This window comes from Cynocephalus volans, chromosome 9, assembly GCF_027409185.1.
Source record: "Cynocephalus volans isolate mCynVol1 chromosome 9, mCynVol1.pri, whole genome shotgun sequence".
Classification (NCBI taxonomy): Eukaryota; Metazoa; Chordata; class Mammalia; order Dermoptera; family Cynocephalidae; genus Cynocephalus; species Cynocephalus volans.
Window position 1 is genome coordinate 129,824,530 of NC_084468.1, and position 27,531 is coordinate 129,852,060.

A 27,531-nucleotide genomic window follows, 5' to 3' on the forward strand; every position below is an offset into this window, starting at 1 on the left:
CTTAGAACCCAAATCTACCAAATATTTTTGTATGATTTAAATATAAACCAGGCATTTAGTTTATATAAACCAATACAAAATTCCCAGTAATGCAACTACCACATAAGTGAGGGAAGATCACTCTTTGCCTTGTGTGAAATATTTCCTAGAGTTTTTCACTATTTCCAAAGGTCACCAAGAGCAGTACTTACTTCTTGTTGCATCTGAGTCACACAACTGAATTGCTCTTTGGAGTTAGCTGTCACACACACTCAGTGTGATTGTGGAAGCACAGTATTCAACACACACAAGCATATGAAAAGGCAAAAGTAGTTTGCCTTCTGGCGTAGCTGTGCCCGGGCACTGTATTGAAATGCAGGTTATTTCACAGTGAGTCAAATTCCTTTATTTCTCCTTTCTATCACAATTACAGCACTCCACTGATATTTAAATAATGTAGTAAATAGTTTACATTAGCTCTAAAATTTAATTTCAAGATAGCAAAGAGAGAATAAAAAATATTCCTTAGAGGGTAGGAGAATTGGAGCAAGGTTGGTAAAAGGACACAAAATTTCAGTTAGATAGGAGGAACAAATTCAAGAGATCTATTGTATGTCATGGTGACTATAGTTAATAACAACATATTGCATACTCGAAAATTGCTGGAGAGTAGATTTTGTGTTCTTACCTTAAAAATAAGTACGTGAGGTAATGCATATTTTAAATAGCTTAATTTTGCCATTCCACAGTGTATAGATGCTTCTCAACTTATGATGGAGTTACATCTTGATAAACCTCTTGTAAAGTGAAAATATCCTAAGTCAAAAATTCACTTAACGCACCTAACCTACCAAACATCATAGCTTAGCCTAGCCTACCTTAAATGTGCTCAGAACACTTATATCAGCCTACAGCTGGGCAAAATCATCTAACACAAAGCCTGTTTTATAATAACGTGTTGACCACCTCATGTAATTTATTGAATACTGCACTGAAAGTGAAAAACAGAATAGTTGTATAGGTCCCATAGTAAACTTGAAAAATGGTAAGTCAAATCATTGTAAGTTGGGGACCATGTGCATATCAAAACATCACATTGTATACCATAAATGTATATAATCTTTTGCCAATAAATAAATAAATATGTATTTATTTGTTATGTAAAGAGAGTTGGAATCAGGTCAGATTAAGAGCCTCTGCTCTAAGCAGTTCCCCTCTTCCTCCCTTGCCATACTGAGCACTTTCTATGTGCCAGGTACTAAGAGTTTTCCAGACTTGCTCTTTTTTACTCTTCCCAGTCATTCTATAGGTGACGGAACTGAAGCTCAGAGAAGCCAAGTAAACCACTAAGTGGAAAGGCCAGGATTCAAATTCAAGTCCTCCTGGCCATAGGTCTGGCATCTTAACCATTTCACGTATTTAACTAAGGTGTAAAAAAAAAAGGAAAAGCTCATTTTTTGTAAGTATTACTTACTACCATATTTCTGTTTACATAGTTTAATAATAGATTTATTGAAAATGTTAATCTGGGAATTAAAAGAGCAGCAAGTAAGCACTGAGTCTTTTGTTTTAATGTACCCTCTGTGTAATCCTTTATAAACTGTATTACCTAAATGCCTTACTTAGCAGATCTCTGGGCTAGTATAACATCTGTAATGTTTTATGTGGGGAAAATACCAATATTTTTGTTCCCAGCTATCTCTAACAGATTAGAATTCAACTAAAGTTAGGACAGTTGACATGCCACTTCAAGGATGGGAACATTTCTTGGGAAATCCGACAGTGACAGGAAAGGTTGAGTACACTGTTTAATAAAATGCAAATGATGGGGCTGGAAATTCCCAGAACCATTTTCCCCACCTTCCTGCACTGTCTCTATTTTTGGAATTGCCAGTAGGTTGCTCTCATGTGCTGGAAACTCATATCCCTGTTGAGATATTCTTTCTCTAAGGCATCTATGACTTCCATATTCGCCTCACTTTCTTTAACTTGTTCTGAGAAAGAACCTTAGAAAATTAAATTGAGAATAAAAAAGGTAAATATAAAAGCAGCAGCCACTGGGTGTCACTGATTTACCATTTGAACATACCTCATCCCACATTTCTGTAGCAGGAGAAAACCTGGCCGTTTTAGTGAAGTATTTTGAAACACCCTATGTTACTAAGTGCTACAGATAAACATAGGAGAGTTTAAAATGTTTAACATGTGAAACCTGTGACACTGAGAAGCTCGATGATAATTATTCTTCTATGCTGTGTTATAAATTATTCATAACCGTAAGTAACAATTTCCCATTTTAGAGACGGATAGACATGAGGAGCTATCATTTATCACATATCTATTCTATGCCCAGGGCATTCATAGCAGTATTTCATTTATCCCTCACCACAAAACAATAGTAGGTCATCAAAACAATAAGTAGGTTATCATTATAAGAAACTTGTGTAAGAAAACAAAGAAAACAAGATGAAGTTTTCAGATTTAAAACTACATTTTTGGCTCCCAAAGCCATGCATCTTCCGCTCCACCAGGCTGTATCTCTGTACAAACACTATCTTTGTTTTGGACACATCCCTTTAAAAACCATTTGATGTTGTGCTAAAAAGAGTAATAGATGATAGAAATATCAAATCTAGACAATTGTCTTTTTAAATCATTTTGAGATGAGTTTGTTACTTAAGACCATTTCCCAGGTAATTCATCAGAGGAATCAATTAGTCTCTAATACCACACAGATTAGGACTTTTCTCCCAGACTCACAGGGTGACATTCTGGCCTGGGATTTGGTGTCTCCAGATCTTCCCCTGTCTAAACAGGACGGCTCTTATCTTTTTCCATGGTGGATGTGTTCCTGCGCTCTCATTTTTGGCTTGAAAATAGCATCTATCTGGAGAAACGTACTCCTTATTTAGGCTAAAGAGTGGTGGAAAGCCTTGAGGTTATTTGTTTATCTTCCAAATAGGTGCAAAGAGAGCCCAGCAAAGCTATAAACTCATAAGCTTCCTGATTCTCCTTTGCCAACAGGATTAAGCTCAGAGACAGCGGCTTTTCTCTGGGGAGAGATAAGATAGTGTATCTGCATCACCATTAGTCCCTGCCAAGAGCACGCTCTGCAAAGAAACCTGTTTCTAGCTGGTGGACCTCTGACTCCTTCTCTCCCGGAATCCCACCTTGACTGTGAATATTTTCTTCCTTTAACCCAAAGTCAAAACATTTATAAATTCTTTATTTTTCACTCTGTATCTCCGGATCCTTGGACTTCTTTTCAGACGTGGTTGCAGTGGAAACTTTTCCACTGACCCTATGGTCTCATTATTTCATATTTTCAAAAGGAAACAAGTTCTAACACACAATGCCTTTCCCCTCTCCATTATTCATTTTATGGAAAATGTAATATTGCTCTTATCACACTCAACAAGTCTCAGGTATCTGGGAGGTGAAAGGAATCTTCTTCTCTTGCTCATTTCAACATAATTTTCTTTATAATAACATCAAAACAAACCTGGAAAAACACAAAACTTAAACTTCCTCTCTTGATGACTGTAACAGAGATGAAATAAAGGTACAGCAGGTGCAATCTAATTGAAACTCAACTCACTTTTCTTTATTAAAAATAATACTCCAAATTTTTATCTTAAAAACTAGATTATTTATAGTAAGATAAAACTCACCAATAATATATTTTTTTAAAGTACAGGCCTCTCTCTGCTGCCCACACAAACCCCACTGTTGATTAGAGTACAGGGACAGATGCTTACGAGGTGTGGGAATGGATTTTTGACATATGGTGGCATATTACACACTAGGTCATCTGTATAAACTCAGAGAAAGCTTTCGGTCTCCTTCTGCCCCAGATTTTCAATGGGAACATCCCTCATCTTGTTCTGCTTTCAAGGCACCTGGCCCTGCTCCTGCACCTGCTGGCTCCACCCCACCATCACACAGTGCTCACCTTCTCAGCATCTGGTACTTCTGTGTCGTGTCCCTCCCTCTTCATTCGCTGCTGCTGAGACCATGACTAGTTAAGGAACTGGCTCACAGGCTAAACCAAGAATGAGCAGGGGAAGGATTCCAAGCAAAACTGAGATTCTTAGCCAAACATGATACCGTGTCTGAGGTTTATCACATTTCCATTAGGAGAGTTTGTCTTCTCTCCTTCCTGTTCTTTCACTTCATCTAATAAGTCCCCCGAGAAAAAAATGGAAAGAGATAGTAAAATAAAGTACCTTAAGCTAGTGGGTCTTCTAGATGATAAGGCATTCATGCAAGTGAAATAGGCATTTTGCTCTCTGAAAAACAATAAACATTACACAGAATTTGACATGCAGCTGTCTCTGTATTTATGCCTACGTGATTTTTCCTTCCTTTGCAAAAGAACTTAGACCTTTAGTCATTTCAAATATCAGAATAATTATCTCATCCAGGGAAACCCATTTTAGGGACAATGTGTCCATTTGGAGAACACACTTCCTGAAAGCAGACAGCCAGCTCCGTCCATCCTCATGCCGGTCAGAATTGGGATAGTAGGGGAAATAACTGGAGACTGCTTTTGGCAAAAGTTACCATCAACATTCTCTCACTTTCACATTCCACATTAACAAAATAAAAGGTGAAGTTTTTCCAAAGCTGCAGACACTATAAGACACTGTCTGCCAAAGAATAATTTGAAACTCTGCCTACATAAAGAGAATTAATGAAAATCAGAACATGTACTTTGAAGAACATATTAGGAAAACTTGGCAAGGTAAAAAGTATTCTCCATCCCCCTACTACAATTTCATGGCCATCATCTCACTTTCTGATAATTTGTGAGGGAACAGTTCCCCCTGACAAGCACACTCTGCTCTCAGAGAGCAACTTGGGTCCCAATGATGCCATAAACGTGGTGATGAAATCAAGACATTCAGTTCATATCAGAACACAACCCTGCAGAGATACTTCCCTGTCTCATCCAGGTGTCAGTCACAAGGACCAGAACAAGCGTGGCAGGTGAAGACCACCAGCATGGATTCCCCCCCCCCACCCCACCCAGTCCCCTCTGCCGTGTCCCTTTCCCACTGCTGGAGAGCTAACAGCAGCTAGGCTGTCCATTCCCATCCCACGCGACCTCCCTGCCCTGCATCGCCTCTGCCTAGGGGGCAGAAAAATTGCAAACTTGGTGGTCCTTGCTGAGGGCTGTTGATCCTGACCACAAGGGCTACTGGTCCTCAAAATACCATAATCTGGTAAGAAAAGAGCCCTGCATAGCACGTCCAAGCTGGCTTGACTCCATGCCCCTGACCTGAGTTTGCCCACCTTGCCAGAAAACTGCAGACCACTGCTGATTGAGTGAGGGAGGCCTTTCTCTCTCTCCCACCCTAAAGATTGGAGCAATAGGAAGCTTAAAGAAACTGATTGTAACTCAACTAAGTAGGAGAATAATCTAGAGGTATTGACAAGTAGTAGATCTCATAAACCCTAACACAACGGTAAGAATAACTTTATGCTGCCAGTTCAATTGGTTGCTAAAATGTACTTAGGTAACTATCCCCAGAACACCAAAGAAATGTGTAAAGTAAATGATTTCTTTTAAACTGCCCTTGAACAAACAAACAATAACCCCTTTGTCAAATGTCTTAAGAGGTTAAATTTTCTGTTTAAACACACTATCCAAAACATTCTATGCTGTGATGTAAGACAGAAACAAAGAGCAAGAGCTGAGACCCACCATCCAGGGTAACGCATTGCAATGAGTATCGAGCTTGCAGGTAGCATGTCCTTAAAAAGAGACAGAAAGTCTCAAGGCGGCTATTATCAAAAAGAGGAAAGGTTGGCAAAGTTGTGAGGAAAAGAGAATGCTTGTGCACTGTGGTGGGAATGTAAATCATATAGCCATTACAAAAAACAGCATGGAGGTTACTCAAAAAACTAAAAATAGAGTTACCATATGATCCAGCAATCCCACTGCTGAGTATATATATCCACAGGATTTGAATTCAGTATGTTGAAGAGACATCTGCACTCCCATGTTCGTTTCAGCATTATTCACAATCGCCAAAGTACCAAAGTACGGAATCAACCTAAGTATCCTTCAGTGGATGAATGAATAGAGAAAATGTGGTAGACGTACACAACGGAATCCTATTCAGCCTTAAAAAGAGGGAAATCCTGTCATTTGTGGCAACACAGATGGACCTGGAGGACATTATGCTGAGTGAAATAAGCCAGGCACAGCAGGACAGATACTGCATGTTCCCACTCACATGTGGAATCTAAAATACGGGAACATGCAGAAGCAGAGATGAGAATGGTGGTCACCAGAGGCTGGGGAGTGGGGCACTGGGAAGATGCTGGGCAAAGGATACAACGTCTTAGTTACACAGGAGGACAAGATGATAAGTATTTGAGGTAAAGAAAAAAAAAAGAAACAGGAGGTGCGCCTCTGCGTTTTGCTTTAGGTTTTTATTCTCCCCTACTCCAGCACCCGGATGGTTAATTTTAGGTGTCAACTTGACTAGATTGAGGAATACCTAGAAACCTGATAAAGCATTATTTGGAGTGTGTCTGTGAGGACACTTCTGGAGGAGATGAGCATGTGGGCCTGAGTGGACTGGATGGGAAAGATCCACCCTCAGTATGGGACTGGGGGGCTGGAGAGAACAAAAGCAGAGGGAAAAGGTGAAGCTCTCACTCTACCCACTCAAGCTGGGATATGCTCTTCTCTCCTATCCTTGGACATCAGAACTTCAGACTCCTCATCCTTTGGGTTCTGGGATTCACACCAGCACTCCCCCCACCCCCAGCCCTTAGGCCTTTGGCCTCGGGCCATCACACCACCGGCTTCCCTGGTCCTGAGGTTTCCAGACTTGGACCGAGCCACACTACCGGCAGCCAGTGTGCAGACGGCCTATCTTGAGACTCCTCAGCCTTCACAATCACATGAGCCCATTGCCCTAATAAATCCCCTCCCACATGCTGTGTACATATCCTTTTCTGTCTCTCTGGAGAACTGCAATCAGTACCCCCTCACACAGGTACCTTTTGTGACTTACCTGAAGTAGAACAAAGAAGAGGAGAAGAGGAGCAGAAGGAGGGGTAAAATTTTCTCTTCCTCTGTAGCAGTATTTCTTCATTCTAGTTGCAAGAAGAGCAACCTGGAAAGATGCATTATGAGAGAGAAATGACTGACTGAGCCATTGGAGACATCAGAGAACTCCCAGTCTGTTACCAGAGACCTGCAACCACGGGAGCCTGCAAGGACACTCCATGCCAAACTGGCCTGAAGCAAGAGAAGGATGTGCCTGCGCAAGCCTGGCCCCCCCAAGAATCCACGACCAGGTTTTAAGGAACCCTATCCTTAAGTTCTAGGAATGAAGACAAGGTTGATCAAGCTGTGAAAATTGGGGAAATATCATTCCCTAGATCTGGTTTTCCTTAAGAAAAAAAAACATACCCGCCTGAGCTCAGCTTTCAAGAGAGGACTTTACGCTGCTGTTTGGGTCCAGCTCAACTCTGCCAGAGCACAGAACTCACTTTAGATCTACCTGCGCACGTGTGGAGCAGCAGCATCTTCCTATTGAGGAAATCAGAGCCTATCTACATATTCATATATCCTAGGAATTATAACTTCTATAGGTTAAAACCACAATAGCAAACGTTTAAAATAATGTGGAAGTTCAAATCTAGTCATCCGAATAAATTAGTTGTTCCAAGTGCTATACGTTGATAAATATAGATATGGCACCTACTCTGTTTTCCAGTTCCTTTCATTTCCCTCATGAGAACATGCAATTCAACATGTAGTAAACACGAAAAAATTCCTTGTTGCCAACATTAAGCAATGTATTCTAGTCCTTTCACAGGAAAACTGATGTATAAATAAACAGAATTCCTGGGAATTAAAATACTACAAAGCACCGACCAAGTAAAAAACTACTGATGATAATTATGATAAAACACAAAAGGATGGATCACAGCGGAAGGAAAGCAAGGAAGTGCTGATGCAAACTTTCCCAATCTCCTTTCCTGGCTGGGTGAATGTTTTGGGTGCAAATAGGCTCACCTAACAACTAATTTTGTGTTTCTTCTTAGGAAAAGATGAATTCTCTTTTAAAAAATGTTTCCCAGATGTACAGTCCCTCCCAGATGTATGTGATAAAACCCAACATTTGACTGTGCTTTAGAAATAACATCTCATAAGGACAGTGACTTAGCTACTAATGAGATTGATTTCTTAAAATGGCCTGCCAAACTACTGTTGTCCAAATGTATTTTTGTCTTTCTCTATCTCTATTATGAATTTTTTAGAACAGCATACTCCAAAGTTTGAATACGGCCCACATTTTAAATAAAGTTCACCAAAATAGCGTGCCCAATGTACCAATTTCCACTTAATAGAAATAGTTCTATAGATCCATAATATCACTGAAAAGCAATATAAAGCTGAGCACAAGAATATTTCTAAAATCATTTTATCCCAGGAGAAATAAATCTTTGTACAAAAATATCACACAAATATTTATTTGCAAAGAATTCTAAGCATGTATTTAGAAAACCACATTTATAAACAAACTAGTGAGGCTGTTTTATAAGGCTCTCCACCAAATTGATGGTTCTTTCATGTTGTTTTAATTACTTTTTAGAAATGTATTGTGTATGCAAAGACCTACATGAGTTTTGGCTGGATAGTAATGATGCATTACAGTATTACCACAATTTATTGAGACCAAATTCTTCCAATAGTTAAGCTACCTCCTACAGGGACAAATTTTCTAGAAAAAACAAATGAAGCAAATGGGAAAGAAGGAAGTTTAGATCTTAGGAGCTGAAACCTGGAAGTTCATCTTTGCCCTCTCTGAATTACTAAGAACATTTTTAGGTGAAACTAATTTATAGGCCCACCTAGAGGTCTTTGATTTCATGATACTGGTTTGCAGGTTTCTCAGTTCACTTGTAGGCAACTTTAAGGAAAATTTAGAAGTGTGCCCTGTGCATTTGAGACTGCCCATGTCACTTTCCTTGGCTCCACTCTAATCTCCCCCTATTCAATGATCTTGTAAAAATTATAACAGCTGCCCATCCAACCAACACATGCACCCACGCCCAGCCAATTTATGAATCAAAATAGTTGTACCTTTGTACTCATATTGGACTTACTCTGCTATATTTTGGCAGTGTTGTCTTGTGACGTCATACAGATTGATGGCTCTGCTGAAGAGAATGAAAATTTCTGTGCCAATTATCTGAGGAAGAGGAAGTTTCTTAGACAGGAAATTGAACCTTGAAAGACAGACCTTAAATTCACTCATTCAACTATTCATTCATTCATTCAATGAATATTTATTGAACACTACCTATCTGGCAGTGTTCTCCAGCCTGAACAATTGCCCAGAACTACAAGGTATATATCCATCCAACTGCCCATTCAGTGTTTCCACATGGACATCTAATTGGCATCTTCAATTCAATGTGTCCACAACTAAACTCACATTCCAACTCCCCACCACACACCACCCACTGCCCCCCCATGTCAGCTGATAGCAACTTGAAGTTTCCATCTACTCAAACTAAAGGACCTGATGCTTCTCTTTGTTTTGCACTCCACATCCAATCCATCAGAAAATCCCATTGGCTCTACCTTGAAAATATGTCCAGAGACTGACCTCTTTCTACCACCTCCACTGCTATCACCCTGGTCTGCTTTGCCATCACTTCTGGACTGGAATATTCCAAACCCCTGCACACTGGTTCCTCAGCTCTCACCTTGCCTCTCTCTAATCTATTCTCAGCACAACACCACAAATTGTTCTGATAAAATTTAAATTCAAATCATGCCACTTCTGTGCTCTAAGCCCTCCAGTGGCTCCACATTTCACTCAAGCAAAGCCAAAGTCCTCTGGGGCCTCTAAAGTTCCATGACCACCTGCACCCCCACAACCTTCTGCACATCACCCCTCCTCTCCTCCTAGCTTGCTCTGTTCCAGCCACACTGGCCTCTGCACCTTTCCTCCAGTTAGCTGGGCCTGCAACCAGCTCAAGGTGGAGGTGCTGCTTCATCCCTCTGCCTGGAAAACCCTCCCCCCATATATCCACATGGTTAATTCCTGTGCCTCTTTCAAATCTTGTCTCAGATTTCACCTTCTCTGTGAGGCCTCTTCTTACCACCCTATTTTCAATCACAAAAACACCCCACCCCCTAATGCCGAAACTCCCTGTTGGCATTTCCAGTCCCCCTTAACCTGTTCTATTCTTTCCTGTAGCACTTATTTCAATTAACAAAACTTATTTATTATGTTTTGTTATTGTCTGTTTCTTGCTCAATGAACGTGTTTTGTTTAGTTTGTGTCCCTTTGGCTTCCTGATATATCCCGAGCATCTGGCATAGGGTGGGTACTCAATGAAAAATTGTTCAGTGAAGGAATGTGAGCAAAGCAGATGTGATTTTTGCCACTAAGGAAGTTACAGTCCACATGAGTGATAACTCCTGTGTCTCTGGGCTTCCCGGTGTGGTCTGCACCTCGGTGAGTCTAGAGGGAACAGAAGGTGCTGGAGGATGCCCCCAGGTTGAGGGGGAAGGGTAGCCTCTGCCACACAAAGCTGGCCTGTAACTGCTAGACTACACCTGAAGAGAAAGGAGTTATTCCTTGAAATTCCAATCACTTAACTGCATGCTGTTTTTCCTATTTTCCTTCATATAGCCATTAAGTTTTTAATAAAGTCTTATTCAAGTGTTCCTGCTTGCACTTAGTTGTGCTCTGAAGATTTATCAGAAGTAATATGTCTTCATTCATTAGGGACTAATCCCAATGAGGCAGTAGCACTTCCTGAGGTCAGCTTGGTTATGAAGTGGTCATACGGCAAGAGGACTCTCTTGAGGATGAGGTCAGGTCAGAGGGCAGCTGCCCCCCTCCCATCCCAGTGGAGAGCCACTATCCAAGGCCACTCTTGGGAATGGATCAACTTGCCCTCAGGTCGCATGTGGGTTTTCTTATGGCCTTCATGTTGCTCACTGCAAGTGGTGACACCCGTCTCAATCTGCTCTCCACAAGCTGACCCACCTCCTGTGGTGGCTCATATTCATCCCACCCCTAATCTTACTAAAACTTTCACTTTCTCAGAGAAGGTGAGTTCTGTGAGTCATCAGAAGGTATAACCAATGCTTATTAATCCAGTGAATCTCTAATGTAGAGCTGCTCAGGGATGTGAACTATCTCAGGCAATCTGGGAGAAGCCTGGGTGTCAGGAGGGCCTTCCAGGTCCCCTACACCATATCTCATGGACATCTAAGGATTTGCTGACACGACCAGTCCCTTCTCTGTGTGCTACCTTCCTCGAGGAGCACACATTGGTCCTTGGTATGACAGGGAATGTTAATGGTCTGGGAAATTTTAGGAGGGAGGGAAACTAGATAATTTAGTTATTTATTTCTTGATGATAGGAAATTTTGATAAAAAGAAAACTGATTATTTGAAGCCATAACAGTGCTATTTAACAAAATATTCACATTCTAAAAAATAGTGATCCTCCTCTGTGCCCCAGAAATGTAGTCATCTAAAGAAATCATCTCACTTAACTTTATATCCTCTCCAGAATCTATCACAGTGCCTGGCCAAATGCTCAATAAATACCAACCCATCCTCAATCCAACATACACTCAGCCAACAAAGTCAGAATATAGAGCTCGCATTGCCTGCTTTCCTCTTCATACATCCAATTTCAGGTATATGCAACAGTTAAAAATTTAGTCCCCTAAAAAACCAAGCAAACAAACAAACCATTTTCTCCCCATTAATTAACAGGGCCCAGGGCATTGTACTACAGGCATGATTGAAAACTTATTTTCCAGGAGCCAAATTTAATAATGTTTGCAATTTCCCATTAATTTCTAAATTTGAACTTCCTTGGATAGTAATTCAGTTATGGTTTACTTAGTAGAGTCCTGGACTGCAAGCCTATAAATCCCCATCCAGATATACATCATGCCAACTTGTTTCATGTTTCTCTCAGGTGTTCAACTTATCTTTTCCAATGCTGTCTTGAAAGGAAGAGTCACTGATATGACATCAGTTCAAAGTTGTACTAAGCTATGGCATGCAGAACACAGGCTTCCTAACTTATTTTGCTCTTAAAAATTACTTCAGTAACGTAGCAAGTCTGAATTGAGATGTACTGCAAGTGTAAAATTCATAATGGATTTTGAAAACAGTATGAAAAACATAAAACATTTCATTAATAATTTCTATATTGATTACATGGTGAAATAATGTTTCAGATATATTGGGTTAAATAAAATATATTATTAAAAAATTTTTTTAAAGATTTCAGTAGAATGAATCCAGAGTTTTCTTTTTTAAAATCATTTTTGTGGCATGGACCTCAACAATAACTTGGCCAAACCAATGAATAAATGAATAAAAATACATAGAATTACAAAAGAAATAAAGTATTATTAATTTTGAAATGCCATAAGCCAATACAGAGTCTTCTATTCCCTGAAATTTAAACCTGTGAATAGAGGTCTTAACTACTCACATTATTAATACTGTAGAGTACCATCTCTAACATGCCTAGATTGACTTGGAATTCAATACATAATTAATAATTTAGCAATTTAAATGACAATTTAAAAAACAGCTATGGTAATATTTACATCTTGTTAAATAAAAAATTATTCATGACACTTGTTTGTGAAAGGCAGTGAGAAAGAAATTATTCAACAGGTACTACTGCAATACAGGTTTTGCAGTAGGGAAAAGAGATTGGGCTCAACTCCAAATATAACAAGGACAAGTGGGGATTTACAGCCAAGGAACAGAGTGGAGAGTCATTGGATGGATAATTACTAAGAGAAAACATCAAGGTTAGGGGGATTCTTCCCAGCTAGACTCAACAGGATTCTTGCTGAAGGCAGGCCAGGTAATAATATATCTAGGGGTAGGGGTGGGGGCGGGGGGGAGATGAGAAATTTGATCAGATACGAAGGGCAATCAGATACCAAGGGTGGGGGATTTTCACTAAACTGGCCTAGTAGCAATCTTGCTAAAACTGAACTAAGTGGGCCAACAACTAGATCCCAAGAGCAAAGCCTAGACAGAAAGAGGACTCAGAAAAGTATCACTCAAGTTTGGTCAAGGAGAGAGTCTTTGTCAGTCTAAATAAATAAACTTAGCAATCTTGGTGTTTGCTTCTTCTAGTTGACCTTGTATTGTACCTGGTTTGCCACACGTTGAGTCTCCACTGTCAATATCATTTACACTCAAACTTTTCCTAATTCTTCCCAAGTCAAATTAATTTTAATTCACTGAGAAGTTCTAGAGAAGTTTTAGGTATAGTTGCAATAGGGTGCTCTATTCTTGTATAGATGTCTTTCTTCCATCAGCTAAAATTTTATATAATTTGCTCCTTCTGCATAAATATCTGGAATATATCAATTAATAAATGAATGATCCGTCTTCTTGCTCTCCTCCTCTTGACCAGGTATAACCAGAGAAAAGATCCTTCTTGGTCCTGGTTCTCTTGGAGAAGGATAGTGCAACTCGCTGTGACCTGACATAGTTTGGGCCTGAAAATGGCTCTAGAGATGACTTGCTGCCTTCTCATCACAGAATCTTCCTACAACTTACTGAAGTCTTGCAGCACTATTTGAACTGGAGATAACAGAGAGCTGAAAGGTGAAAAAACTTGAGAGCGAATCATAATAACATTTATGTAAAACTTACTTATAATAATTACCATTATTATGACTATCATTATTGAGCTCATCCATTGAGTAATCTTAAATATATCATTTGTAGGATACGTCTTAATATTGAATTTTATTGAAAGATAGTTTGTACAGTTCACGTACAGGCATTTGTGCATATATATGCAGTAGATTTTATTCAACAAGTATTTATTAAGTTCCTGTTCCGTATCAGACATTACGTAAACTATTATTCACCCATTAAGTTTGTCTTATTGCCCTGAAAACTCTGGAAACACCCTGAATTTTAAACACTAAAATTGTGCTCTACCCAACTAAGTTTCTGACAGCTTCCAGCTCTAATTTCATTCAAGGGCAAAATTTCTGGTAATGAACAGTGGCTACTTTCATTTGGCTTTTAAATATGTTGTGATGACACTTTCAAAACTCAGTCATAAAAGTATGAAAACTGTTACCCCAAAGGCAAAATAATTTAGCAATTTAAAAGTGAAAGCAGAAATTTTCCAGGGAAAGTAATCTTTTACCTTGAGCTCTTGTTATCCTTCTGAAGAGAGCAGTATGTGTGGTTAATTTTTATAGAAGGCCATTTTCATTTTTTTATCAATAAAAAATGTACTAATTAAGTCTGGAGGTCAAAAATTTTTACCAAAAGAGATATGTGAGGCCATTCCCTTGCTAGTAATTTGGGTGATATCACAGCTTATAAATGTTAGAAACAGAAAATACCCAAATAAATGCAAACCTTTCAAGGTCATTTCACAGTGTCTTTGAGCACAGAGATAAAGCTAAACAACACTCTCTCCTACCACCACCATCATCAAATATGTGCATTAAGAATAGCACCCTTTGCTAAGTAAAGATGACTTGTTTCTCATCACACCAAAGCTAGTATCTCACTTTCTGAAAAGACAAACAGTTATTTGTTGGCTGGAATTATTTTAAATTAATTTTGAAATGTCAAAAAAGAAATTACATTTTCCTTCTCGCATGTATTCTTCCAGTTCCTTTTTAAAACACAATGTTCATTTTGGACCATGACAGCTAAAATAGAAATGTCTTTGGCATAAACTCAGCTAGCCTGCGGGCAAAATACAAAATTGTTGTTAAATTGGAATGGACCAGAAAGCAGATGATAAAACTCGTCCATGAAACTTCTGCTAATAACAAACATTTGCCCCATGACACGTACTGTAAGTAATGACACTTGACAGGGGACGAATGTGTGACTGTCCTGAACAGTGGGTTTTGCTGCCTGTAAGTCTGTGGGTCAAGTTCACCTTGCCCTTCAGTTGTGGTTTCCTATGAAACTGTTACGGTTCATTAAATGCCCTTTTTTAAATACTTGGAAAGATAATTCTCTGGTGTATTGGCCTCAATTGGTCTACCTTCAGAGTTGTAGAGGCAGCTTGGGTTGTTATGTTATTTAACATGACTGAGCACAAGTTTGAGGTTCTATTTGCTATTCCAGCAGCATTTATTGTTTCCCAAGAGTTACATCATTTCTACATTTTGCCTCCTTTTATCTTTGATTCAGCAGTCAGAGAAAGATAGGAAGCAATTGTGAAAGAGGCAGATAGACATCAGCAGAAGGGACAACGCTGATAGCTAGCACAGGCAATAAGTCCATTCCTTTTTCTGGCTTTGTTTTATTATATTTTATTGAATCTAAGATAATCATCGATGGTGAGATGCCCATATTTTATGTACTAAAAAAAAAAATGTTCCTTGACAAAATTTCAGTCAGGCTCCCCCAACCCCTCTTCCCAACTAGGCCTCAACCTGACCCCCATCCTTGCTGGGCCTGCATAGTTGAGTTGTAACAAGAATCCTGTTAAGGTAGTTTAGCAAGAATCCCTAATGCTTGATATCTGATTAACCCTGGCTTGTCTTCAGCAAGAATCCTATCATCACTTTAACAGGAATTCCCCTACCCTTGATGTCTCCTCTTAGTAATTTTCCATCCCCTGACACCTCTCTTCCTGCCAATCACACACACACACACACACACACACACACACACACACACACACACACACACACACACGCACACACACAAAAAATCTTGAATAAAATCTGTTTCTGCTATTTTAGCTACCTCCCAGCTCTGGTTCTCTTTAATGGTACCAATATAAAAATGAATACACACTTCCAATCAACCTAAGATAGAACACTTTAATGATAGTCTTCCTTAAAGCCTGGGTGGGCCATACAGCCTTCTCTGTCCGGAAATTTCTTTTTTTCTATTCCAAATTATTTGGCATTTTTTCTTGCTTTGGTCGCACCACTTGGCCTGTAATAAGAATTCTCTTGCACTTATCTCAGTAACAAAATGTAACAAAGCCTTGTAGACCTGTATGGTTTTCCCTTCTTAGGTCCCATAAAGAGCTTGGTCGCTATTTCCAAGAAAAGAAGGCATTGCAGTCATTACTCTGACAAGGAACATTTGCTTCACTAATGTCAAGCTCATGGCCAGTTGCTGTGTTTCCCCATTGAGTGTATTACAGTTGTTTCCATGTTGATGTTGAATCGTCGAAGACATTTTATATAGCAATTAAACTCAACCTGCAGCTTTCCAACACTGAACACAAACTCAATCGATATAAAACAACATGAACAGTTATGACCAAGCTTGCAGGCAGTGACCACTTCACTGTGACCGCTGCCTGGTGACAGTGATCCTAAGACGCCTTCCAATTTCAGGAATGCTAAAATATGAGGAAAAAAATATGTGTATCATATAATGAGCAGAACACAGTGTCATCTGTTCACGAACTGCACAGGGATGGCAAACTCAAATGCCCATAGGGCCAACTAAATCATGTATATTAGTTCAACTCAACATAAGAAACATGGGCCCTCTGTGTCAAATATTTCTTGTCTCCCTTTTAACAGAAGTATGGACACAAAGGAATATTGTGCACCACAAGGAAAGCACCATGCCCTGCTGTTGGCTCCTCAACAGGCAATGATAGGAAACTGAGGAATGCGTGTCCCATCTAAAAGTGGCACATACCACACATCTCAGGCTCAACGTTATCTTGTTAGCAGTCCTTAAAACTTTGGATACACTATTGCCCAATCTTCTATTTTTCCAAGAGAGGTTCCAAATCTGGATTTTTATGTAAAATTGCTTAAAAATTTACTCAAAAATTTCAAAACACCATGCACAAAACACAAAGCAAATTCATGTGCCACATTTGAGTCTTAGTTCACCAATTTGTAGACTATGAACAACATACCTAACATAGGTCAGCTGTGTTATAAATATCACCATTTGTCCTGTGTATATATTTAATCCAAAAACTATCAGCAGAACTGGAAAGGTAATCATATCACGGTAACATCTTTGCCTGTAAAACATAAGGGCACCTTAGTATTGGGAAATACTCAACCAGAAGAGACTTTTCAGTCAGTTCATCTCAGATATTTTTCTTATAACTGTCTATGTAACAGAACCAACTTACTAGAAGGATTTCAAGGCTTGGAACTGAAACAAGCAGTTTTTCAGAAAGTAAAGATTGATAATTTTTTAGGCACAAAGTATTTCTTTAAGAATGAGAATTACTGCTCTGGGTTGCAGTGGGGTGTGGTGCTCCTACAAAAGGCAGGCCTCGCTGCACAGTGCATGTGCTGTTCCAAGCTTCCCAGCTGCCGTGGGGCTGTGTAGGGGAAGCCCAGAACCAGCACCCTGAGCCGAGCCCACAGGACCCAGAAGTGGAGGATGCGGTTGACTGCAGGGGATGCCCTGCATGTTGTCTTCTGCTTCCCAGGTGTAGAAACACAGCATTGTTTTGTCTTTTGTTTTTTGTCCTAGGAGAAGCAAGATGGGAAAATACAAAAGTATGCATTCATCTCTGGTTTAAAGGCTTAGAGTCAGACAAACTATGGAATCCCAAATATGCTATACCTGCTCTCATAGCGGAATTCGAGACATGAGATCCTCCATGAGTACTTGATTTTCTGGGACTCCATTTTCTCATCTGTAAAATGAGCAGACAAGATTAAACAATGTTTTTCAATCTGTGCTCTGAGAAACCTTAGAGTCTCAGATGATGTGCTTAAGAAGAGGAGACTTTTATACAATTTGCATTTGGTCTTAAGGGTAAGGCTTCCATTTAATAGAAAAATATAACGCCTTTTAAAAAATGCAGTGTTTGAAACCCACAGGCTAGATAATCTGAGTGATCTGGAATGAAGCTTCTCCAGCTCTAACACTTTGTGATTATAAAACTTCTTCAATTCACATGTACATTTCAATACTCTTCTCACAAAGTAAATGCAGAGACACTTTCAGATTAAATAATAACTCCAGTTTTTACCCCAATATGAGTCAACTGAAAATTCTGGTAAGGCTGAGTATGCAAAGGCACAAATGGCTTTTACTTTTCTCTTCCAAATGAAGCTTTCACTTTACTGATTTTCCAAGAGATGACAGGCAAAGAGTACGAATGTGGGAAAAGTAGCTCACAACAGGAAAAAGACCTCATGTCTGTTCATTGTCAAATACATGCTCCCTGCTTTAGTTTGTACATACAAGTGAAGAAGACAACTGGGAAATTTTCAGCATATAAAGGTTCCAGACCATTTTCACCTGGAAATGCAGGAAATTGTGGTTTATATAAACCCCACTGTGCAGAAGTACCCATAAATCTAAACCATAAATAGAACTACTTCTTAAACATACCTAGTGACCCAGTGAGATCCCACCCTTTCTGCCTGGACCTGGAAAGCCCTCTGGACCATTTGTCCCCACCTCTCTAAGTCCATGTCACACACAGCTTGAATGGAATGAATGGTGATTCCATGTCCGTCCATGTCCAATCTCTTCCTTCCTCAACCCTCTCTTCTCAACCCATGTGGCACCTATTATTATTATTATTATTATTATTATTTGCTTTAGGGACAAAAAATATTTTCTCACTATTCTGGAGGCTAGAAATCCAAGATCAAGGTGTCAGTAGGTTTGATTTCTCCTGAAGCCTCTCTCCTTAGCTTGCAGACGGCCGGCTTCTCACTGTGTCTCCAAGTGGTCCTTCCTCTGTGTGCCGTGCTCCTGTGTCCCTATTACCTTTTCTACTTACCTTCTACTAAAGGCTAGTTTTGTCTACTCCATATGGACATACCTATGTACAACATTTACCCACAAGCTCCTGAAGTTAGGGCCCACAATTGCTTTTCTGTATTCTCCATGGTTTCTTGCATATACATACATAGGTGATCAAGAAATTAGTTGAAGGATTACATATATTAACTGAAAGTTTTTTGCATCTATGGGAAAATATAGTATTACTATATGAGGAATGATAATACGGGTTCAATAATATGACACTTTGGGGCCGAGCCCGTGGCGCACTTGGGAGAGTGCGGCGCTGGGAGCGCAGCGACGCTCCCGCCGCAGGTTCGGATCCTATATAGGAATGGCCAGTACACTCACTGGCTGAGTGCCGGTCACGAAAAAGACAAAATAATAATAATAATAATAATAATAATAATAATATGACACTTTGAGATAAAATGAAAAAACCTAATTATTCATATAGTGCTATAAGACCAGATGGCATCATAGAAAAACAATGCTTATAATATGATGGAGAAAAAGAAAGATGTATAATGCTACAAGTTTAATCATATATTTTTAAAGAAAACTCATATTTTAAAATCTAGAAGATATTTCAAAATAATGTTTAGGATTATTGGATTTAGAGGAGTGTTTCTCTTTATTTTTTAAAAAGTTGATAATGGGGCTTATATTATTTTTTATAATGAATAAAATATAATTAAAAGGAGCATGTTTTGAGTTTCTTTGCTGAAGGTGGTATAATATCAGTAAGATTTTGTTATAACATGAATTAGAGCTCCACATAATTGCCATTATTTTAGAATAAATCATTTTATAGTAAATGTTCTATTTTGGTAGTCTGTAGATTAAAAGTTGATAGCTCCTTCTATGGGTTTCATCATGGGCCTTCCTCTTAATAAATTCCATTCCATGGAGAACAGTGTTGTAGCAACATTCCTGTGTCTTGCTACCAAAGAAAATTTCAGTGCCGAGCCTGTGGCACACTCGGGAGAGTGCGGCACTTGGGAGCATAGCGATGCTCCCACCGCGGGTTCGGATCCTATATAGGACTGGCTGGTGCACTCACTGGCTGAGTGCCGGTCACGAAAAAGACAAAAAAAAAAAAAAAAAAGAAAAGAAAATTTCATAAGCAAACTGAACCAATTTGTTTCCTGGTATATGCTTATCCCCATCAAGAGCCCACAGAATGAAAAAATATGGCAATATCTAAGAAGTCTCTAACATGTTCTCATGTTTTAAGCCATGGGCTGGATTAGGTCCTGAAAGATACAATCTAGTAAAAGCAACAAAGTCTAATAGTAACCCGAGGAAAAGCCTTAGAACATTTTGTCCTCTGGCAAGTACTGACCTAGATCAGGATAAGTCAGTAGACAGCATTTCCAGGGATGGGGGCATGTCTGCTCCTGACCTGACTTTAAGTGTGTGTGTGTGTGTGTGTGTGTGTGTGTGTGTGTGTGTGTGTGTGTGTGTGTGTGTGTGTGTGTGTGTGTGTGTGTGTGTGTGTGTGTGTGTGTGTGTGTGTGTGTGTGTGTGTGTGTGTGTGTGTGTGTGTGTGTGTGTGTGTGTGTTTAAAGACAGTATACTTTACTGAAGACAAAAAAAGAATGTTTTTTTTTCAGAAGGACCTGGTTACTTCAAAAGACTTGCCCAAAGGAACATGTCCAAAATAATACACTCCACCTTCACATTTTTGCAGCTTGAAGTACACACGAATCATCCCAAACTCCTTTTCCTACCTCATTCTGTTACTGCCTCAAGTCACCAAGCAAATGCCTGATTGAGCAACATAAAATTCCAATTTAATCTCTTCCACAGCTCTTAGCTATGTGACACAGTCCCAGCAATTAGATATAGTCACAAGGGTGCTGTGATGTTCCTAGAAACATTTTTATTTTCCTGATTAAAAGAACAGCCTTTTTCAAACTCTTTCCCTTCCTCCTACCCTGGATGCAGATGTGAGGGCCAGAGTTTCAGCAGCCAAATTGCAATTGTGAAAAAAATAGCCCAGAGCAATGCAGAAATCATAGATCTACCCTTGTTAAGTTGCTGAAAACCAGAAAGCACCTACCTTCAAGCTTCTTATTTAGAGTTAATGTGGTTGGATTTTTCTGTAGGCAAAAGCATTCTTAACTCTTATAATCAGTTTACTGCCAACCTCAGGTTACTTAGTTCCTTCATTTGTTTTCCTATTTGTCTGATTCCTTCTCCATTGTTCTTGGGCCCACATATGAAAATATGTCCATTCTGCAGACCTACCTATGACGGACATTGTATTGCACTGGTATTTACCAGGGTATGTGCCCTTGGAATACGTGTTTCATGGTATACTCCACCAAAGGGGGGATGAAGACAGAATATAGAGAGAGTTTTGTGATCAAATATATTTGGAAAATGTTGAATACTTTGTTCCCCTTCTAGAGCTTCATCATACACATAAAACTATTAAAAACTTTGAAAAGTAGAAGCAGGATAGCAGAGAGATCTAAGAAAATTCAGAAGCTTCCCAATCTTACTGACCACTGAAATAATGTTTGAAGCAATCCCTTTGTCATCTACTGTCCATCTCTCAGAATTAGAGTTCTGGAGACAATATGTTCGAAACGGTGCACTACATTCTCCCATAATTATTATAATAATTATTATTTTACTTTTCTTATTTACAAATGATCCATATGTTCTGATGAATTTTAGAGAAACTCCTAGGAACCCAAACCAACAGCTATGTCGACACATACCAAACAAAGGCAGGTAGTAATGAAATATATGATTACATCTGGCTAGTTACAAATTCCTCATTTTCTTTGCCTAGAAGATTCTGTCACTGATACTGTCTGCAATTGTAATTTTATGTGCATTTCTGGGTAAGACAATTCCTTCTAGCCTAAATGCTTGAGACATACATTCCTTGAGTAGACTTTGCAACTGAATTCTGTGAGGACCGTCACTGTGATTCTATGAAACAAGCAATTCTTTCTAATCTAAGACATATTTAGTTTGTCCTGTGTTCTTGAGATCCTTTTTCATCTTCAGTGCTGACCTTGCTTTCCCCTTGAATATGGTTTGTTCTCTCAGCAGAAGTGGTTGATGCACCTCCAATGAACCGTAGATTATAATCCCCACACCCAGCATCTCTTTCTAAATTACTCTGCCATGTGCCCAACTGTAGCTATTAGGGTGTGCCTGGGTTTTTTTTCCTTTGCTCTCTTCACATTGTCTCAACTTTTGAGCCAGAATAATTTAAGCACCAGGGTCTTGTCGGGTTTTACAACCATGAACAGCCTTACAAAGTCTAGGCGTTTTGCCAGAAATCTAAACTTTGTGGAATTATGTTAAAAGGTTAAGCATTTCACAGAGTTTGGGTTTCCCCACCCCCACTGCACTCTCAGCCTCTGCCTTGTTCTTAAATGTCTGTTTTATCAAGAAATGGAATAACTAATAATGTGCTGGAGAGAACATTTTCAACCATTACACTGTAACCATAGTAGTACTAAAAACCCCAAACAAATGTTAATCTCACTTATTCTCCCTAATCCAAAAGAGCTGAGGACACAGAGTCAATTTAGTCTGTTTTAAGATGAAATGCTAGACACTTTCCAGAAAACATAACTTTTAAAATGAAGTTCTTATTAGTTGCTTGTAATAATTTCTATGTTAACAAAAAAGCTTTCTTTAAATGAACGTCAATGAATAAAAATAAATCATAACCTATGTAGTCTGGAGGGAAATATAAAATACTGGCTCCTTGGCCCCTAGTTTTGGAAGCTTCCTGTGGTTACTTCCTGGAACACCGATGCCTGTTTACTTTTGTGCGGGATGCTTCTAAGGTTGTCAAGCCCACAGTGAACAAGAATATTGGAGGGAAAAGAAGTAAAAAAAATCTAGGAATCATCTTTGAGTCACCTAGTTCCCCCAGCCCCACACCCCATCTGAGAGTTACAGCTGTGGACCTCTCTGCTAAAATCTTTCCCATGTTTGCCTAGTTCTCTCCAGCCCCACTGTGGTCACGTTGGTCCCAGACACTACCCTCTCTGGCCTGAGCTCCAACAGGAGTCTCCTAAGTGGCTTCCTTTCTTCCATTCTGCCTCCATTCTCCCCAGAGCAGCCAGGCCATCAGGTTGCCAGTGCCTTGGCAAAAACCACAAGCTTCTTAACCTGCCCTCTAAGGCCCTGCTTTATAAGGCCTTCTCTTAAACCACCCTCTCTTTCCCACCAAAGTCCTACCACTCAGGGGCTTTCTTTCTTCCCTGCAAACACAGGCCATTGTGGGTTGTGCCCTTCCACCATCCTTGTCTGGCAGGCTCTTCCCTTTCCTTAGTTCTCAGCTTAAGTATTGTCCCCCCAGGACAACCTTCCCCAACGACACAATCTAAAAACCCTTCTCCCCAAACCTTTAGCCACTCTCTACCCCTTTTTAAATACTCTATATGGCACTTTCACTATCTGATATTTTTTCTACCTATTAATCACCTGTCTCTTGACTCCCTCCCCTAGCCATGAACAGGAATCATATGTAGTTTACTGCTGAATCTCCAGCATCTATAAAAGAGCTTGTGACACAAGAAGTGCAAAATAAATATGTCATGAATGAATAGATGAGCAAGACAAGAGCTGAAAATTGGGAGCTCACTTGGTCTCCTGTGGCCCAGCCATTGGAAGATGTAACAAGAAGAGTTATCAGGTATTTGGGGGTAAGGATCTGTCAGGTTGGACAACCTGATAGATGTCTTGGAGTGTGGAGCCTTTATGAATGAGACCAGAGAAAATATAGTTACTTACATATACAGAGAGAGTTTGTCTTCTCTTGTGAAGAAATGAACTTTTCCAGGCAGCTGTTTGTATCTTTGTCACGTTTGGTCTGATCTTTTCAAGACAATCTCCTGAAAAGAAATTTTCCTAAGCATAGAATGTATCATTTTTGCTTAACGTATTAAGGTAAATCACTGGGGGGTTTCTATTAGATTTCACAACTTTATAAGGAGTTTACAAATACTCTTAATTAAGTAAAGTACCATAGTGCCCTCATTTCTCAGCAAACAGCCAACTTAGATGACTCATATACATATGTTGAAAATTATATCTGTGATCAAAGATCAGAGCCAAAGTTGGTCACTGGAAAAGTGCTTAACAAATCCTTGGCTTCTAAGTTGAGTTTCATCTGGAGCCAGGATTAACAAGGGAAAGCATGACCAGAATGGAATGTGAGGTTTGAGCACTGGGGAGAAGATGTCCCCAGGGCTGTGACCTGCCTTTGGTCAGCAGCCCTGGGAGTTGGGCTTGTTTCAGTCTCATGAAATTTTGCTCTCAAGACCAGTCAATGGGATGAGAATAAAACTGTGAAAGGAACCTGGGTGAGCAAACACACCAAAATACATTTGATAAGATAAGTGAAAAGGGAAAGATCATGTACACTGACTTCTGAGAGAATGAAGGTAATGGCAAACTTATTGATGAAGGAAAGAGCAATGAAGTCATCTGGCTCAAGTTTCATGAATAATGGAGCTTGCAGAGGACACTTTTCTGAGATTCATGCTTCCACACAGGCAGCCAAAGGAGCACCTGAATCTGATAAAATTAGTACCCAGGAGAGAGAGCTTTTCATAAAAATGTTGTGTTACCACTGACCATACAATATAAATGTGTAAAAATACAAGGCGATGATAATGGTAAGCAACTAGGATTCCCAAAATTACCCAAGAGAAAGAATATGATAAGGAAAAAAATTGCAATTCCTTTTGAAGAATAACACACACACAAAAATTAGAGGCCTGGATCAAAGAGGCAATTTCTATCTTCATTCACTTATTTAATGAATATTTATTGGCCAACACTTTGTGTCAGGCATTGCATCTGACACTGTGGACATAAGTACAAATGTTACACAGCTTGAAAATCAATTTCAGAAAAACATGGACTACGGCAACCCATACACAAATGGAAAGTGGTTGGAGCAGCAGCGTCAGGCAAGGCAGGGACTCTGGTAAGAAAGGGGGATATGAGCGCGTTAAGGCCCTAAGTCATTTCTGAAAATATTGATTAAATACTTCTTTTCCTTTTCAGTTATCTCTCCATCACAGTCCATTGAATACTATCAAAATAGAATTTATTTTATCGCTTTTCTGAATAGGTGTTTTTATCCTTAAAGACAAGGAAAGAAACTTCTAGATATTTAAGATAGTATCTAAGCAATGTCTTTCCCTGATCGTCTATCCTCATTGTCTTCACATATTCCCCCGCAAAATAAAATGGTTCACCTTAATTACTATTTATTATCATGTTAAATAGGAAGCTCCTGCTCACCAGCTTGGACACAGTTTAGCTGCACTTGAATCATTCCGTTTCCTGAACATGTGCAAAATTTCTTTTTTAATTTTAAAATTTCTTTGCCAACATTGTGCAATTCTTTGATAATGACCCATTGATTGATTCATTCACAAAATGTTTACGGAATTGCATCCACTTTGTGTGAGTGAGTGAACTAGACAATAGAGAGACAAAGACCAGCAAGACACAGTTGACCCCTGCCCTTGAGGAGTTGATGTCCTAGTGAGCATAAGTAAACAGAGCATCCCAAGGGGGTGCTAAGTGCTGTGACAAAGAATAAGTGCTGGGTATTAGGAGGGCACATTATCAGACAAAGGCTGGGGGTGTCAGGAAAATTTTTCAAGGGAAACAACATCAAACCTGAAACTTAAAGGATAAGAAGAAACTATCCAAGCAAAAAGCAGAAGGAAAGAATGTTCTGATCAGAGCACGTGTTTTCAAAAGCCCAGAGATGAAAGAAGAGAGTTGCATTCCAGAAATTACTAAGTGTGCAACTATGTATTTTGGTGGAGGGTGGGGGTGGAAGGTGTGATGGAGAGGTAGAGGATGTGAATGGTGCTTAGGTTTGGTAAGCAAGGGACAGGTTGTAAAGGATCTCATAAGCCATATTAAAGGTTTTGAATTTTATCCTGAGGTCAGTGGGAACCTTTGGAGGTTGTTAAGCAGGGGAGCCAAGTAAATGATTTGTGTTTTAGAACACTAACACTGACCCCAGACTAAAAAGTAGATTTCAGGAAAACTGAATTATGGTAACCCATATATTATATATGCTTACTATAACCTAAAGGTGGTGGGAGGAGTCGTGTCACAGGCCAAGGGAGGGACTGTTTGGTAAGAAGGGAGAAGACTGGGTACGTTAAATATAGATATTAACAAATCTATACAGAAGATCAAAGGTACAGAACAGAGGGACAATCAGTAAAGAAGTCCTTGAGGATATAGGAAGAGATGTGATCTTGAGTACAGACTGAGGAAATAGTCTTGACAGAGAGACACATCTTTCATTGGAACAGGAGGAAAAAGGAAAGGGTAGATGTGGATAATGTAGGTCAAGTTTTAAATGTGGTGACAGCAATTGAGGAAATTATCTTCTTGCTTTTGTTTTCTTTAAGATCTGCTGACAAGACTTGTTGCTAAGAGTGATAGGCTAGGAGGAAGAGTCAGGAGTTTGACAAGAGTGGGGAATGTGAAATAGTCACATTGGAGGATGGCACAGAGAGATGACAAAGCACACATGGAAGTGTCTCTGGGTAATGCTGAGCATTTGGTTGAGATCAAAACCATCCATTTCTAGTGGCATGAATCTGGACAACCATGTGAATGGCTCCAGCAGAGCTCAACAGCCCAGGTACAGGTGTCTAGAGAGTAGACATTTGGAATGACTTAGATTTAAAGTTTTTCCAGGTAGGTATGGAGGAAGAATCAAAAAGCAAAAAAGTCCAAGTATACTAACAAAAATATGGTCCAAGGGATAAATCACAGAAGCAAAACTGGAAAGGAATAAAATTGGGACGGGAGAAGACTGATGGATATAACCAAAGGGGCAGGAAACTAAATATCTCCATAAAGTAAAAGGTCAAGTTCAGTGGAGCAGGAGTCATTATGTATGAGATCAAGAGAAAAGGAGGTTGATGGGAAACAGTGGCACATGTGAATTTCAATATTCAGAGACAGAGAGAAATTCCATGAGATGACAAGATCCAGGTTATAAACAGGAGAGTAAGCAGCTGAAGGGGTATGGAGGAGGAAGTCAACACGGTTGAGGCTGTCAAAGAACTGAGAGCCAGAGTGTTGGTGGGTCATCTACATAGACAAGTGGAGATGGCTGAACTTTGGGTGGAAAGAAAGACTGCAAGTGGCTGCTTAATTCTTGAGTAAACAGGGCATAATTACATTGGCAGGTAAGGTCAATGAAGAAGAATAGAAGATGATACATTCAGATGACCTGAGTCCCAGAGGGGCAGTAGTTTTTATGGCAGGATGGATAAGCAGTGTTCTGGAAGAAGCCAAGGAAGGGGGGGATACTGAGCCCACTTCATACCCTGAGGAACGTGAGGTGTGGAAAAATAACCTGACTCTCCTTGAGAAGCGATTTCCTCAGGGGCAGCCAGGTATCAAAGCCGGGAAGTGGGCAGTACCAACAGAGATGGGTTGAGGGTATGATGATGCTGCTGAACTACAGAAAAGGGTACCACACATCGCAGATGAAAGTCTGGGATGATGGGGGACAGTCTGAAGTTGACTCAAGGGAAAGCAAATATCTGAGAAACAAAATAACTGCAGGGTCTTCTGTCTTGAGTATTGATTGAGGACCTCAGAGATGTGAGGCATGGTGGTTCACCTGGCTAAGAATTTCCAAAGAATTAATCAGTTTTCCCCTTGTAAATATGGACACTTTAGGCTGCTTAGAAGAATTTAGTTACAGGCTAGGCTGATTTTTGTTAACTACAGGTCCCGGTCAAGGTGAGTA